This window comes from Medicago sativa, chromosome 7 (assembly GCF_051527215.1).
Source record: "Medicago sativa cultivar Bolivia chromosome 7, Bolivia_mono, whole genome shotgun sequence".
Taxonomy (NCBI): domain Eukaryota; kingdom Viridiplantae; phylum Streptophyta; class Magnoliopsida; order Fabales; family Fabaceae; genus Medicago; species Medicago sativa.
This window is the reverse complement of record NC_140755.1, coordinates 14483445-14497489: the sequence shown is the minus strand read 5'-3', so window position 1 is coordinate 14497489 and position 14045 is coordinate 14483445.

Below are 14045 nucleotides of genomic sequence, written 5' to 3'. Positions count from 1 at the left end.
CAAAATTCGAAGCCAAATCCCACGAATTCGTGGTGATTCTCAGTGATTCATCAAAGAATCATCATCATCGAATCATTACCTCTGCAATTCAAGTGCGAATTCACCATTGTTAACGGCGAATTCAAGCACGATCACAGAGGGTTTGAGGAGAGAAGAAGAGGATCAAAGTGAAAACGAAGAAGAATCCAACATGAAAAGAAGAAGTAGAACTTCGTCATCCAATCCAAACCCTAACCGAACCAATTTCGCAACCAAACCACAAAATCCACCATTAGATTCATCAATTCACATCGAATTCGACATCACAGAAGTTTCACAGACTCAAAAAACACCAGAAAAGTTCGAAGGTTCGTGAAAAAGACGAAGAGTGAGAAGACGAAGAATCTCCGCTTTATTTTCAGAGATTGGACCAAAACACTTACCAGAAGCAAAAGCAAGGCATCAGGATTCTTTTCCACCGTTTCTTCGTTCGAATCTCCAAATTACAACGAGGTAATCCGTTAATTCGTCTCTATTTCACAGTTTCCTTCGCATAAGTGTGGTTTCTTCACGAAAACGATGTAGATCTACGGTGTTAAAAGTGTTTAGTTTCAAGTTTCATTGAAATCTTTTGAAAAGAATTTAAACCGAAAAAGTTAGGAGCAGATCTACGTCGTTTTGTGTTTTCTTTGTGATTTTTGGTTGTGAATTTGTGTTCAGTGAAAGAAAACGAGTAGAAAGATCTGTAGATCGGAGAAGTTAGGGTTTCGTCATCGGAATCTTCACCGGCGGTGGTCAAATCCACCGGAGAAGATGATCGGAAGTTTTAGAGAGAAGGAAGAGAAGTCTGAGCCTTAGAGAGAGAAAGGGAAGTGTGAAATGAGGCTGAACCGGCCTCTTATGCTTATAAAGGGGCTTGAACCGGACCGGTTCATTTGAACCAGTCTGGTTCACCCCTGAACCCAAGCACTTCCACCGTTAGATTTAGGGTTTTGGAAATTGGATCAATCCAACGCCTCTGAGGCATTTGGATGATCCGAATCCAGCATCAACCTTTGGGCCTGGGCTTATGCTTGTTGTGGATTTCATTTTGCCTATTTTTTTGCTATTGTAATACTGTGTTTTATTTCTTGCACCCCCTAATTGCCTAAAAAACTTTGATGAAAATTCCTAAAAATTCTTGTGTGTTTTTTAATGTGTTTCTTGATATTTTTGTGAATGTTTTACGTATTAAAAATTGATAAAAAATATACTTGATATCACTTGTGATTTGTTTGTCTTTCTTGTGAATTCTTGCTATGTTTTGATATGATATTTTGTCAAATTGATATTGATACTTCATGTATAATTTTGTGATATGTTTGCCTCTAATTTGTGTTCTTTTTTACTGTTTGTAAATGCAATTTGTTAGTTTCTTGTGTTGCAAGTTATATGGACATTATTTGGGAAAATAAAAGTGCAAAATATGTCTATGAGTGTGTCACAATTCTTGGATTGATACTTCCTCCTAATTCTCATGATTATGATTGAAACAAAACCTTTGAAAAGTTGCTATGATGTGAGAATTAGAGGTCATGTAGTTACTTTGTTTTTGTGATACATTCTTAGATGTATTTTGCTTCTTTTTGTTAAGTCTTGATGCTTTCTTTTTGTTATTAATTTTGTTACTTTGTTATGCAATCTTTACTTGCCTATATTTCACTTTTATACCTTATGCTACTAACATTTTCATCTCATGTTTCATACATTCCATAAGCATATTCCATCCTTTAGCTTTAGTCTTATTTCTTGCACTTTGATTTTCATGCCAAGACTTAGCATGTAAAAGCTTAGGAATTTTGTAATTTTCTTTATGCTTTTAAATTATTGCAAGACCATAGCATGTAAACTAGGGCATATGTAAAGGACAATGGACTCTAATGATGTACACCGACACAAGCACCGACACATGCACACACGTCACATGGATACTTTAGATGTATGTTTAGGGAATTTATGCTTTAGATGGATGCCTAGGAACTTTGAAACTTATAAAATTCTCTTTTCCAAAAAAAAACATGAACAACTTCACTCAAATAATTTTCCAAAGAAACCTTGGGATCAAAATCCCATTGAATTTTCCCTTTATTTTCTTAAATAAAAAAACCTTAATGAACTTTAATCATACTTAGACTTCTTTTGCAAAATAATTAATTCCACCTCACATTTTCCAAATCTTATGCCCTTGAGGCCTCTCTCTCTTATTCTTCAAAATTCCATTTTCAAAATTAAAATCAACCAACAAAAACAAAAACATTTTTGGAAGAGAACTACATGGAGTTTGATCCCTTAAAAGGGTATGTTGGCAAGAAGTCAAAACTTCTCCAAGTCCAATAAAACAAAATTCAAACACCTTCTTCTCCCTCCAATTCTTGACTTAGTAAACTTTTAGATGTAAATATCATTTTTCAAATAGCATTTAAAAATAAAGCGCGCGCGTAGAAAGTAAAGACGGTTCCTAAAGGATACTATAGTCGTTATGGGTGCCTAACACCTTCCCGTAGCGAAAACAACTCCCGGACCTCGATTCTCAAGGGTTTTTTTCTTATTTTTTTCCTTCCCAAGAAAAAATGAGATATCAAAGGTTAAAAAGGTTCAAACTTAATCAATGTTTGACACCCGAAAAACTAAGATAAAACAAAGATCTACTATCCTTTCTGGTTCTGGCTGGAATGTCAAATCCGATCTCAAATCTATGGAGTCTAGCTCTACTGGCTGGAAAGGATCCGGAGTATACTTCTTCAATTGAGATACATGAAACACACCACGCAATCCCGACATAGCTGGAGGTAAAGCTAACTGGTAAGCCACTGGTCTGATACGCTTGAGTATCAAAAATGGTACTACATACCTAGGAAACAATTTCTTGGTTTTGAAGACACCTCTCAAACCCAATTTAGGAGTAACCCTTAGAAATACATGATCACTTTCACTAAACTCCAAAGGTATCCGTCTCTTGTTCGCAAAACTTTTCTGACGGCTCTGAGCTGTTCTCATCTTTTCTTGAATTGACTTAATTTTCAGAGAGGTTTCTTGAATGATTTCTAGCCCAATCACGCTCTTATCTCCGACTTCAGCCCAACACAATGGGGTCCTACATTTTCTACCATACAATGCTTCATAAGGTGCCATTCCAATACTCGAGTGGTAGCTATTGTTGTAGGAAAATTCTATCAAAGGTAGGTGATGATTCCAACTTCCACCATCTTCTAGAACACAAGCACGTAACATATTTTCTAAGGTTTGAATAATCCTCTCTGATTGACCATCGGTCTGCGGATGATGAGTGTAACACCCCGTTTTCCCAACATAAAAATTTCGTAAAATAAATCAGAGTTTCTCAACACAAGTGGAATGTCACATTTATTTTCATCAAATCATAAACGGAATAAATAAATATTAATCCTTCAAAATCAAACAACGTAATATTTAAAACTTCGCAGCGGAATAATTCAACATCTTAAATAATCTTTGGCACAAGGCCTCAACATAAAATCTTAGTTCAACAATAATTCTTGAAAACTTCAAAAATAATACGTAAGGAACAGAAAGCAACAACAAAATTACCATCCTGTTACGTATCAGAGAACCTAAGACACACACTTGTGAGAGAGTCCACTCACGACCGCAACTAATCTTGGTTACCTGCAAGTTACCCGTACTAAGAGCAACATTTTCAAGGAGAAGGGGTGAGATTTCACAAGCAACAATATTAAGCATATAATGCATCAATTACATTTAATAGCATAAACATCATCAACATATCATAATAATAATCATGTAAAATCATAGCATCATCATAAACAACTTCGTAATCAATCATTAACATCAACTTCATAATCAACTTAATCAACTTGACGACTTTAACTCGACTATGCAACTTCAACTTCTTAAATCTTCTTGACAATGCAAATGCATGTGGTACCAATCTAGGGCATTAAGCCCTCAACATATTTATTCTCAAACTCCGAAACCTAACTTCTCCTATTTATATCACATCATCTATTTTATCTTATTTCTTCTTTCTACCACCAAACTTTCTAAATTCACAAAATAATCCCTCAACTTAATATTTATTTTATTTTCAAATCTTATATTATAAATAATAAAATAAGTCACAACATCTCATAAAATTCTCTAAAATCACATAAATCACATAAATCACACAAATCACACCAATCATATAAATATAATCTAAAACTCATTAAAATAATTAAATAATCGAAATGGGCGTTACAATGGGACGTGCTTAACTTCAAACGAGTTCCCAAAGCTCTTTGAAAAGCTTTCCAAAAGTGCGAAGTGAAGATTGGATCTCTATCTGACACTATACTCACTGGAACACTGTGTAACTTAACAATTTCTGAAATGAACAACTCTGCATATTGCGATGCTTTGTAGGTAGATTTAACCGGTAAGAAATGAGCTGACTTAGTTAATTTATCCACAGTAACCCAAATTGAGTCATGACCTTTCTGAGTTTGGGGTAATCCTCCCACAAAGTCCATAGTAATATGTTCCCACTTCCATTGAGGAATTTCTAACGGTTGAAGCATACCCGTTGGTTTCTGATGTTCTATTTTAAATTGTTGACATACAATGCACCTCGTTACAAACTCAGCAATATCTGTTTTCATACCAGGCCACCAGTATTCCCTCTTTAAATCTTGATACATCTTGGTGGCTCCAGGATGAATTGAGAAACTACTCTTATGTGCTTCTTCCAAGATCAATCTCCTAAGCTCTTGATCACTTGGAACACATATTCTTCCTTCAAACAAAATCGCTCCATCCGAAGCCCTAGAAAATTCTAGGTGAACACTTCTTTTCTGAAGTTCCGAATCGGCACTCTGAGCTTGTATGATCCTTGACCGTAAATCACATGAGACTTCCAATTGGTGCAACCAAATACCATCATCATCCTCTACAGCTTCAAGGTTAAGGTCTCGGACCTTCTCATACATCTTACAAACATGCATCATAACTTCAGCTTGGGCTAAGGCCTTGCGACTCAATGCATCTGCTACTACATTGGCCTTACCAGGATGATATTTCAAATCAAAGTCGAAGTCTTTTAGATACTCCATCCAACGTCTTTGCCTCATATTCAAATCTCTTTGATCAAACAAATACTTCAGACTCTTGTGATCACTAAATAGTACAAATAGTGTGCCTTCATATCTTCAAGACGAAAACTATGGCTGCCAATTCTAAATCATGTGTGGGATAGTTTTCTTCATGCATCTTGAGCTGTCTAGATGCATAAGCTATCACATTGTTTTCTTGCATAAGTACCCCACCGAGTCCTTTTGAGAGCTATGCCAAAACAAATTCTTGAATCTCTCAAGCAAGAAGGAGGAACACATCAGGTTAACACTTGTGAGTTATGTACTGGTGATCATCCCATCGATTTTTGTCCAACACCTGGTTCTTACGGAGAAGAAGAGGTCAACTATGTGGGAAATCAACAACAAAGACCTAACCAACCACAAGGTCAACAAGCCGGGAACTCAAATCAAGGCCAAAATCCAAGCAATTTTCAACCAAGATATCCAAGTAACAATTTCCAAAGACAAAACCAATACAATCAATCATGGAGAACACCATACAATTACCAGAATCCACAATATAATCAATACCAACAACCATATAATCAATACCAACAACCATTCAATAACCAATACCAAAATCCACAACAAAATAACCCACAACAACCAAGTTCTCAAAGTACTGAAGAAACCTTGAAGCAATTCATGCAATTGTCAATAGCCAACCAAAAGAATACTGATGCGTCGATCAAAGGCCTTGAAACACAAGTCGGACAATTGGCTCAACAAATGGCACAAGGTAATCAACAAGGAGGACCATTCACTGCCAACACTCAACCAAATCCCAAAACATAGCAATCAAAAGCTATAACTATGAGGAGTGGCAGGGTGATAAGTGAAGGGTTAGGTGATGTTATTGAAGGGAAAAAGAAGGTTGTTGAAGAAGTTATAGAGGAGGAAGATATAGTAGAGATAGAAAAGGAAGTGTATATAAAGAATAAAGAAGAATTAGTTGAAAAAGAAAAAAATAAAAAAAGAGAACTAGTGGAACAAGAGGAGATGGAGAGGAAGGAGAAAGATGTGGGGAAAGATAAAGGCAAGAAACAAGAAGTTGAGAAGCAAGTGGTGGCTCAACGCTTACCATACCCACATGCTCCATCGAAAAAAGACAAAGAGCGGCAATATGCAAGGTTTCTTGAACTTTTCAAGAAGTTACAAATTGATATACCATTCTCAGAAGCCTTGGAGCAAATGCCGGTCTATGCAAAATTCATGAAAGATATCCTTTCAAAGAAGAGAAAAGTCAATGAAGAAGAAACTATCCAAATCAATGCCAATTGTAGTGCTATCATTCAAAGAAGGTTGCCAAAGAAAGAACAAGATCCGGGAAGAGTTACTCTACCGGTAGCTATTGGCACAAACCATGTAGGTAAAGCACTACTTGATCTTGGATCAAGCATAAATCTCATGCCTTTGTCCGTTGCCAAAAGAGTTGGTGACCTTTGTATAAAACGGACTAGGATGATGTTGCAATTGGCCGACAAATCCTTTGCAAAACCACTAGGTATGGCCGAAGATGTTCTTGTAAAAGTGGACAAATTTGTTTTTCCGGCTGACTTTGTGGTAATGGATGTCGAAGAAGATGAGGATGTGCCTCTTTTGATGGGAAGGAATTTCATGCAGACAGCTCGGATGATGATTGATCTTGATGATAATATCATGAAGGTTAAAGTAAATGATGAAGAGGTTACTTTCAACATCCGGGAAGCTTTGAAGCACTCCAAAGACAAGGGTGAATGTTTCAAAATAGATGCAACCGAAGAAGTCATCTTGACAACTCGGAAGCAAATTCACAAAAGAACACCTCTTGAGAGTGTTTTGATGGACGCACTCAATACTATAAATGAAGATGAAACTAGAGAAATTGAAGAGTGTTTAAAGGAGTTAGATTTCTTGAAAAAGATTCCTGCACATGAAGCCATACTTGAAGAATTGAAAGAGGAATCTAAAGAAGAAACAAAAACTGATGACCCCAAGGTTGAATTAAAAGTTTTACCATCAAATTTGAAATATGTTTTTCTAGAGAATGATGGTACCAAACCGGTGGTTATTAGTAGCTCCTTGTCCATTGATGAAGAAACAAAGTTGGTAGAAATCCTCAAAGCCAACAAAGAAGCAATAGGATGGAATTTATCTGACTTGAAAGGAATAAGTCCATCTTATTGTATGCACAAGATTATGATGGAAGAAAACTACAAACCGGTAGCACAACCGCAACGCCGCTTGAATCCAAACATGAAAGAAGTGGTGCAAAAGGAAGTTGTGAAGTTACTTGAAGCCGGCATGATATATCCAATTTCGGATAGTGCTTGGGTAAGCCCGGTTCAAGTAGTCCCCAAGAAAGGAGGAATGACGGTGATCACCAATGATAAGAATGAATTAATCCCAACAAGAACCGTCACCGGATGGAGGATGTGTATTGATTATAGAAAACTTAATCAAGCAACAAGGAAGGATCACTTTCCTTTGCCCTTCATGGATCAAATGCTTGAGAAACTCTCCGGTCAATCCTTTTACTGCTTTCTTGACGGTTACTCCGGTTACAATCAAATTGCCATGAACCCTGATGATCACGAGAAGACGGCTTTTACTTGTCCTTTTGGTATTTTTGCTTATCGAAGAATGCCATTTGGTTTGTGTAATGCACCTGCAACTTTTCAACGGTGTGTTCAATCTATCTTCTCCGATTTAATTGGTAAATGTATGGAGGTGTTCATGGATGATTTCTCTGTTTTTGGATCATCATTTGATACGTGTCTGAAGAGCTTGGACACCGTACTGAAGCGGTGTATTGAAACTAGTTTGGTACTCAATTGGGAGAAGTGTCATTTCATGGTTACCGAGGGTATTGTCCTTGGTCATAAGATTTCTTCTAGGGGTATTGAGGTAGACCAAGCAAAGGTCGATGTAATTGGAAAGCTTCCACCACCGGTAAATGTCAAAGGTGTTCGGAGTTTCCTTGGCCATGCCGGTTTTTATCGAAGATTCATCAAAGACTTCTCAAAGATAGCAAAGTCTATGAGCAACTTGCTCAACAAAGATAAGTCTTTTATTTTTGATAATGAATGTCTTTGTGCATTTGAAACTTTGAAAGAAAGATTGACCACTGCACCAATAATCATAGCTCCTAATTGGGATTTAAATTTTGAATTAATGTGTGATGCTAGTGATTATGCTGTTGGTGCAGTATTAGGTCAACGTAAGAACAAAATTTTTCATGCTATTCACTATGCAAGTAAGGTTTTAAATGAGGCACAAATTAATTATGCCACCACTGAGAAAAAATTACTTGCAATAGTTTATGCAATGGAGAAGTTTCGTTCTTACTTTATAGGTTCCAAGATTGTTATCTATACTGATCATGCAGCTATCAAGTATCTCCTCACAAAGTCCGATTCAAAGCCACGGCTCATCCGATGGATGTTGTTGCTGCAAGAGTTTGACTTGGAGATCAAAGATAAGAAAGGCACTAAGAATCTTGTAGCTGACCACCTTTCAAGGTTGACAAACAATGAGGTGACAAAGAATGAACCTGAAGTTCTTGAAGAATTTCCAGATGAACAGTTGCTTGCAATCAATGCAAGACCTTGGTTTGCCGACATGGTGAACTACAAAGCAACTGGGTTCATTCCTGAAGATTATGAATGGCAACAACGCAAGAAGTTCCTCCATGATGCTAATCATTATGTATGGGATGAGCCATACTTGTTCAAAATTGGAGCAGACAATCTCTTGCGAAGATGTGTAGATGAAGAAGAGGCAAAGAAGATCCTATGGCGATGTCACAACTCACCCTATGGAGGTCACTTCAACGGAGAAAGAACCGCCACAAAGGTACTTCAATCCGGGTTCTATTGGCCAAAACTTTTTAAAGATGCCAATATACATTGCAAGTATTGTGATGAATGTCAAAGAACCGGATCAATGTCAAAAAGAAATGAGATGCCTCTACAAAACATCCTTGAAGTAGAAGTGTTCGATTCTTGGGGCATAGATTTTGTTGGCCCTTTTCCTTCATCATTCTCTAATGAATACATCTTGGTAGCTGTTGATTACGTATCAAAGTGGGTGGAAGCCGTAGCATCGCCAAAAGCCGATAGCAAAACGGTAGTGAAGTTTCTTAAAAGGAATATTTTCACCCGATTTGGTACACCAAGAGTTCTCATTAGTGATGGAGGTTCACACTTTTGCAACGCACAACTTGCCAAAGTCTTAGATCATTATGGAGTAAAGCACAAGGTGGCATCACCTTATCATCCGCAAACAAATGGACAAGCTGAAGTTTCCAACCGAGAGATCAAAAGAATACTTGAGAAGACGGTCTCTACATCTCGGAAGGATTGGTCGGCTAAACTTGATGACGCTTTGTGGGCATATAGGACTGCTTACAAATCTCCTATAGGCCTCACTCCCTTCCAAATGGTCTATGGTAAATCTTGTCACTTACCGGTCGAGCTTGAACATAAAGCATTTTGGGCACTCAAGTTCCTAAATTTCGATCAAGAGAAGGCCGGTGAAAGACGGAAAGTTCAAATGCATGAGCTTGAAGAGATGAGAAATCAAGCTTATGAATCTTCAAAAATCTACAAGGAGAGGCTCAAGAAATACCATGATAAAAAGATCATCCAAAGGCAATTCATGCCGGGACAATTGGTATTGCTTTTCAATTCAAGACTCAAAATTTTTCCGGGCAAATTAAAGTCAAAATGGTCCGGACCTTTCATGGTTAAAGAGGTGAAACCATATGGAGCTGTTGAATTAGAGGATCCAGTTACAAAAGCCAGCTGGACGGTAAATGGGCAGAGACTTAAGCCCTACTACGGTGGTGAAATTGATCAGTGTTTTCCGACGATTTCACTAGTCGAACCGTGATTTTTAAAAAGATAAATGCGTCGAGCTCATGACGTAAAACAAGCTCTTGCTGGGAGGTACACCCAGTTTTGTAAGTATTTATATGTTTATCGCATGTAGTTGTAGGTGACAAGCATAAAAAAAAAAGTGTGTAAAATAACTCGTATTTATTGACAGTTGTGTCAATTGAACTTTTAATTGTTGTGTTATTTAATTGGATAACTCAGTGTACCTCCTGTTATGTACTTGAATCTAAACTTGTTTATTATTGATGAATTTGCTTGTTTGTTGACCTTTTCCAGTTTAGTAACAATTGTGTGGTCAAGCGGTATTCCAAAAGTTCATAAGGAGGCAGTGACTTGAAATTCAAAGGCGAAGTGTATGGCATATGTGATAGTCACAACTCCCAGAAATCTAACACTGTAAGGTTCATAGCCAAATTTTATTTTACAATTTACTTATATAGAGTGTTCCGTGCAACTACATTTCTAGAACTTGCATTGTTTCTTTATTGTTGATTGGTCTTTGTCATTTACACACTGAGGCAAAATTGCTTGGTCCTGTGAGCCTTTGAAGCCTACCCTTATTTAATTTGAAATTATCCTTTTTGAAAGCCAAACTGAGCCAGTAGGTTTAGATCTTTTTGTTCGGTGACAAACTACATATTTAGCCTAGAGACTTTTAGGATTTAACCCAAAATGTTATATTTGAGTTAGGCTAAATAGGGTGTTGCTGAACAATAAGTTTGGGGTTGCTTTTGGAATTTGCAACCAACTAAGTTTGGGGGTGTGGTACTAGAGAAATAAGAACAAAGCATGAAAAATACACACAAAAATGGTGTATCAAAAAAAAAAAATAGAATGAAAAGAAAAAGGGGACAAACAATGAAAAATTTGAGTAATTTCAAACTCGATTGTCCCGATAGTTACAAATAATCTCTAGTACCTTTACAATTGTTGTTTCAAGGGGTGAATGAAGGATCGAATCCATGCTTCCGTAGGAGTGCCCAACTCAAATTTTGTGTAGCCTACTTATCCAAATATTATCCCATCTTTACCTAAGCCCCGTTATAACCCTTAAAGACCTCAAAGTGTGTAATGACATTGATTTTAATTGACGTTTAAAAACTTTTCAAGCGTATGGTAATATGTAGACATGCACGTCGACTGTGTGAACCCTTATCAAATTATTGTGTGGAGTTGTGAATGGTGGATGCAAACAAGTCAAACTAGCTCATCTTTAGCTAGTCAGGAGTTGAACTTTTGGGTACTATTGCTTGATTAGGTAATTGTTATTTTACTGTCGATTGTCAATTTTGCAAGTAGATTCCTTGAGGACAAGGAATGATTCAAGTTTGGGGTTGTGATGACAGTCCGTCATATCACATTTTTAGAGTCTTTTTAATTAAGTTTTTAGTCTATTTTATTAGTTTAGTATTTCATTTAGAGTCTTTTTAAATAGATTGTGGTTTTATTTATTAATTGAGTCAAATAAGAGATTATTATTATTATTATTATTATTATTATTATTATTATTATTATTATTATTATTATTATTATTATTATTATTATTATTATTATTATTATTATTATTATTATTATTATTTGTCTATTAGTGACATGTTTTGAAGGCCAAGGAATCAAAAGAAATTAATGTGCTAGCATAATGAAGAAAAGGAGCACGGCAACAACAAGATAGAAAGAAGCTAGCCAAATGGAATTTTTCTTCTTCATTCAAAGAAAGCAATGGCAACACAAAAGAAAAAAAAAAAAGGATTGGAGAAAAATATCTTTATGTAACATAGGTGGCAACAAGTGATATGTATTGCAACTTGAAGAAAAAGACCTTAAGAGGTGGCTATAAATAGACATGCTTCACCCATTACAAAACACACGTTGGAAGAGGAAAAACACAATTACATACATATTTATTTTCTTAAGTTAGTTTACATTTTAAGAGGGAGGTTAGAGATATTTCTTGAGAGAAACACAAAGCAATTGGTTTAGGAGTAGATTCAATCTTAGATTCATTGAGACATCAAGGATCTTTGCATGGAATCTTCATCTTTCCTTCATCCTTTGCATAGTTTACATGTCTATGTGTAACTATCATCTACTCTTGTAGTATTGAGGTAATCAAACAAGCTATTATGTAATCTTTTGATCTTTTAATACATAAGGTTCTAGCTTAATAATTCAATATTGTTGTTATTCTTGTTCATAATATTTTCAATAAGATTCAAGATGATTTGGACACAAACTCTTGAATTTATAACTAGAATAACAATCTATCTTAAATTATATCACTCTTGACAAGTTTGTAAATCTTTGATAATCACTTTTAATCAAGAACTTAATGCTTTCGGACATTTAGTCAGGCTGGACACGGTCGATTATGTTATCTTTTAAATGATTAGGACACGAATGTTTAAACGATAACTTGGAAATAACAATATCACTTTGGACACGAAGGAGGTTGTAGAAATGATTGTGATAATATTGGTTATAAAGCTAGAATCTGTTAATTGATCGAGAGATTACAGTTGTTACGCTTGGTTGATGTCTCTGACCTCAAGTGAAATTACTCTATCTCTTATCATATTTATTTTATTAATTGTTAATTGATTTAGAGATGGTAAGTTATTACACTTGGTTGATGTCTCTAACCTCAAGTGGAATTACTCTATCTCTTATCATATTTATTTTATTGTCAACTAGAATTAATTAAACAAACAAATTATACCCGAACTCTTAATATGAATTATTGTGAAAATACTCATGATTAAACGTAACTCCCTGTGGAAACGATCCTATATTATACTCACGTATAAAATAGTTATATGAGATGACATGTACAAACAAGATAATAAACCCACGTAAAAGTTTTTCATCATAGATGTGTGAATATTTTTATATGACTTTATTTGTTATATATATGATTTTATGTGAAATATATATTTTATATGATTTTTATGTGATATATGTTGTGATGCTATTTTATTATATGATTTATGGAGTTGTGTTTTATTTGAATGAATATTGTTTTATTATTTGATAAGATAGTAAGAGAAATAGAAATAATATAGAAATAGTGTTTATTTTGGTTTAAGGGGAATAATGAGGAATTAATAGAAATTAAGGGAGTTAAGAGAAAAGAGAGGTTTTAGTTTACAGTAAAAACAGAAAGTCAGAAACAAAAACATTTTCACGTGAAAACTCTAGAAAAACTGGTTTTGGAGAGAAGGAAGAGAAAGCTAGGAGAAGAGCTAGGAAGAGAGGATCCAACCAATTTTTGCTGTAGAATTTGCTGAGATAAGGAAAGGGTGGGATTCCTTTCAATAATCATGGTATATAATTCTGAAATTTGATGAATTGTTGTTCTTGGTTTTAGGGTTAGAAGTTTTATGTTAATTGAGGAAAATATGATGAATTGTGTTGTTTGATGCATGTTTCTATGTTGTTTTGGTTGCTATGTTGTATATAGAACCTGTAATTATTGTTCTAATTCATTTTGGGTGATTAGGGGATCAGAAATTGGGTTTTTGGGGTGAAAATGGTGTTAAAATCGTAACAGTAGATGAAAAACTCGCCAGAAATTCGCTATTAGCGAAACTCTCTGGAACACTTTCGCTATTAGCTCAATTTTCGCTATTAGCGAAATTGTCCGGTGACAGCATTTTCTGTTTCGCGTTCTTGCGTCTTTTTCACTCGTTTCTGTTTTGAATTAGCTTTAGGTGTAAACATAAAAGTTGTAGATAATTGAGTTAGCTTTCTAATGGCTTTGGAGTGACTAGAAAATTATTTGTAGATTTTGAGTTATGATGAAAATAGTCCAAGTGCGTCTTCAGAAAATTTTAAGAAAACTTAGCATAACTAATCTCTAGTTAGTCCAAAAACTTACGGTTGGTTTCCCAACTTCAAACTTAAGTGTTAGGGATTTAGTTGAGGTGTTTTATGGATATTTGGTTTATGTTCTATTGATCAAAACTTAATTGCTTTTGAAGGAGGTTTTGAACTTTGAGACGAATGTAATTGATTTTATTTATATGCTATGTTGTTGATTTCCGTT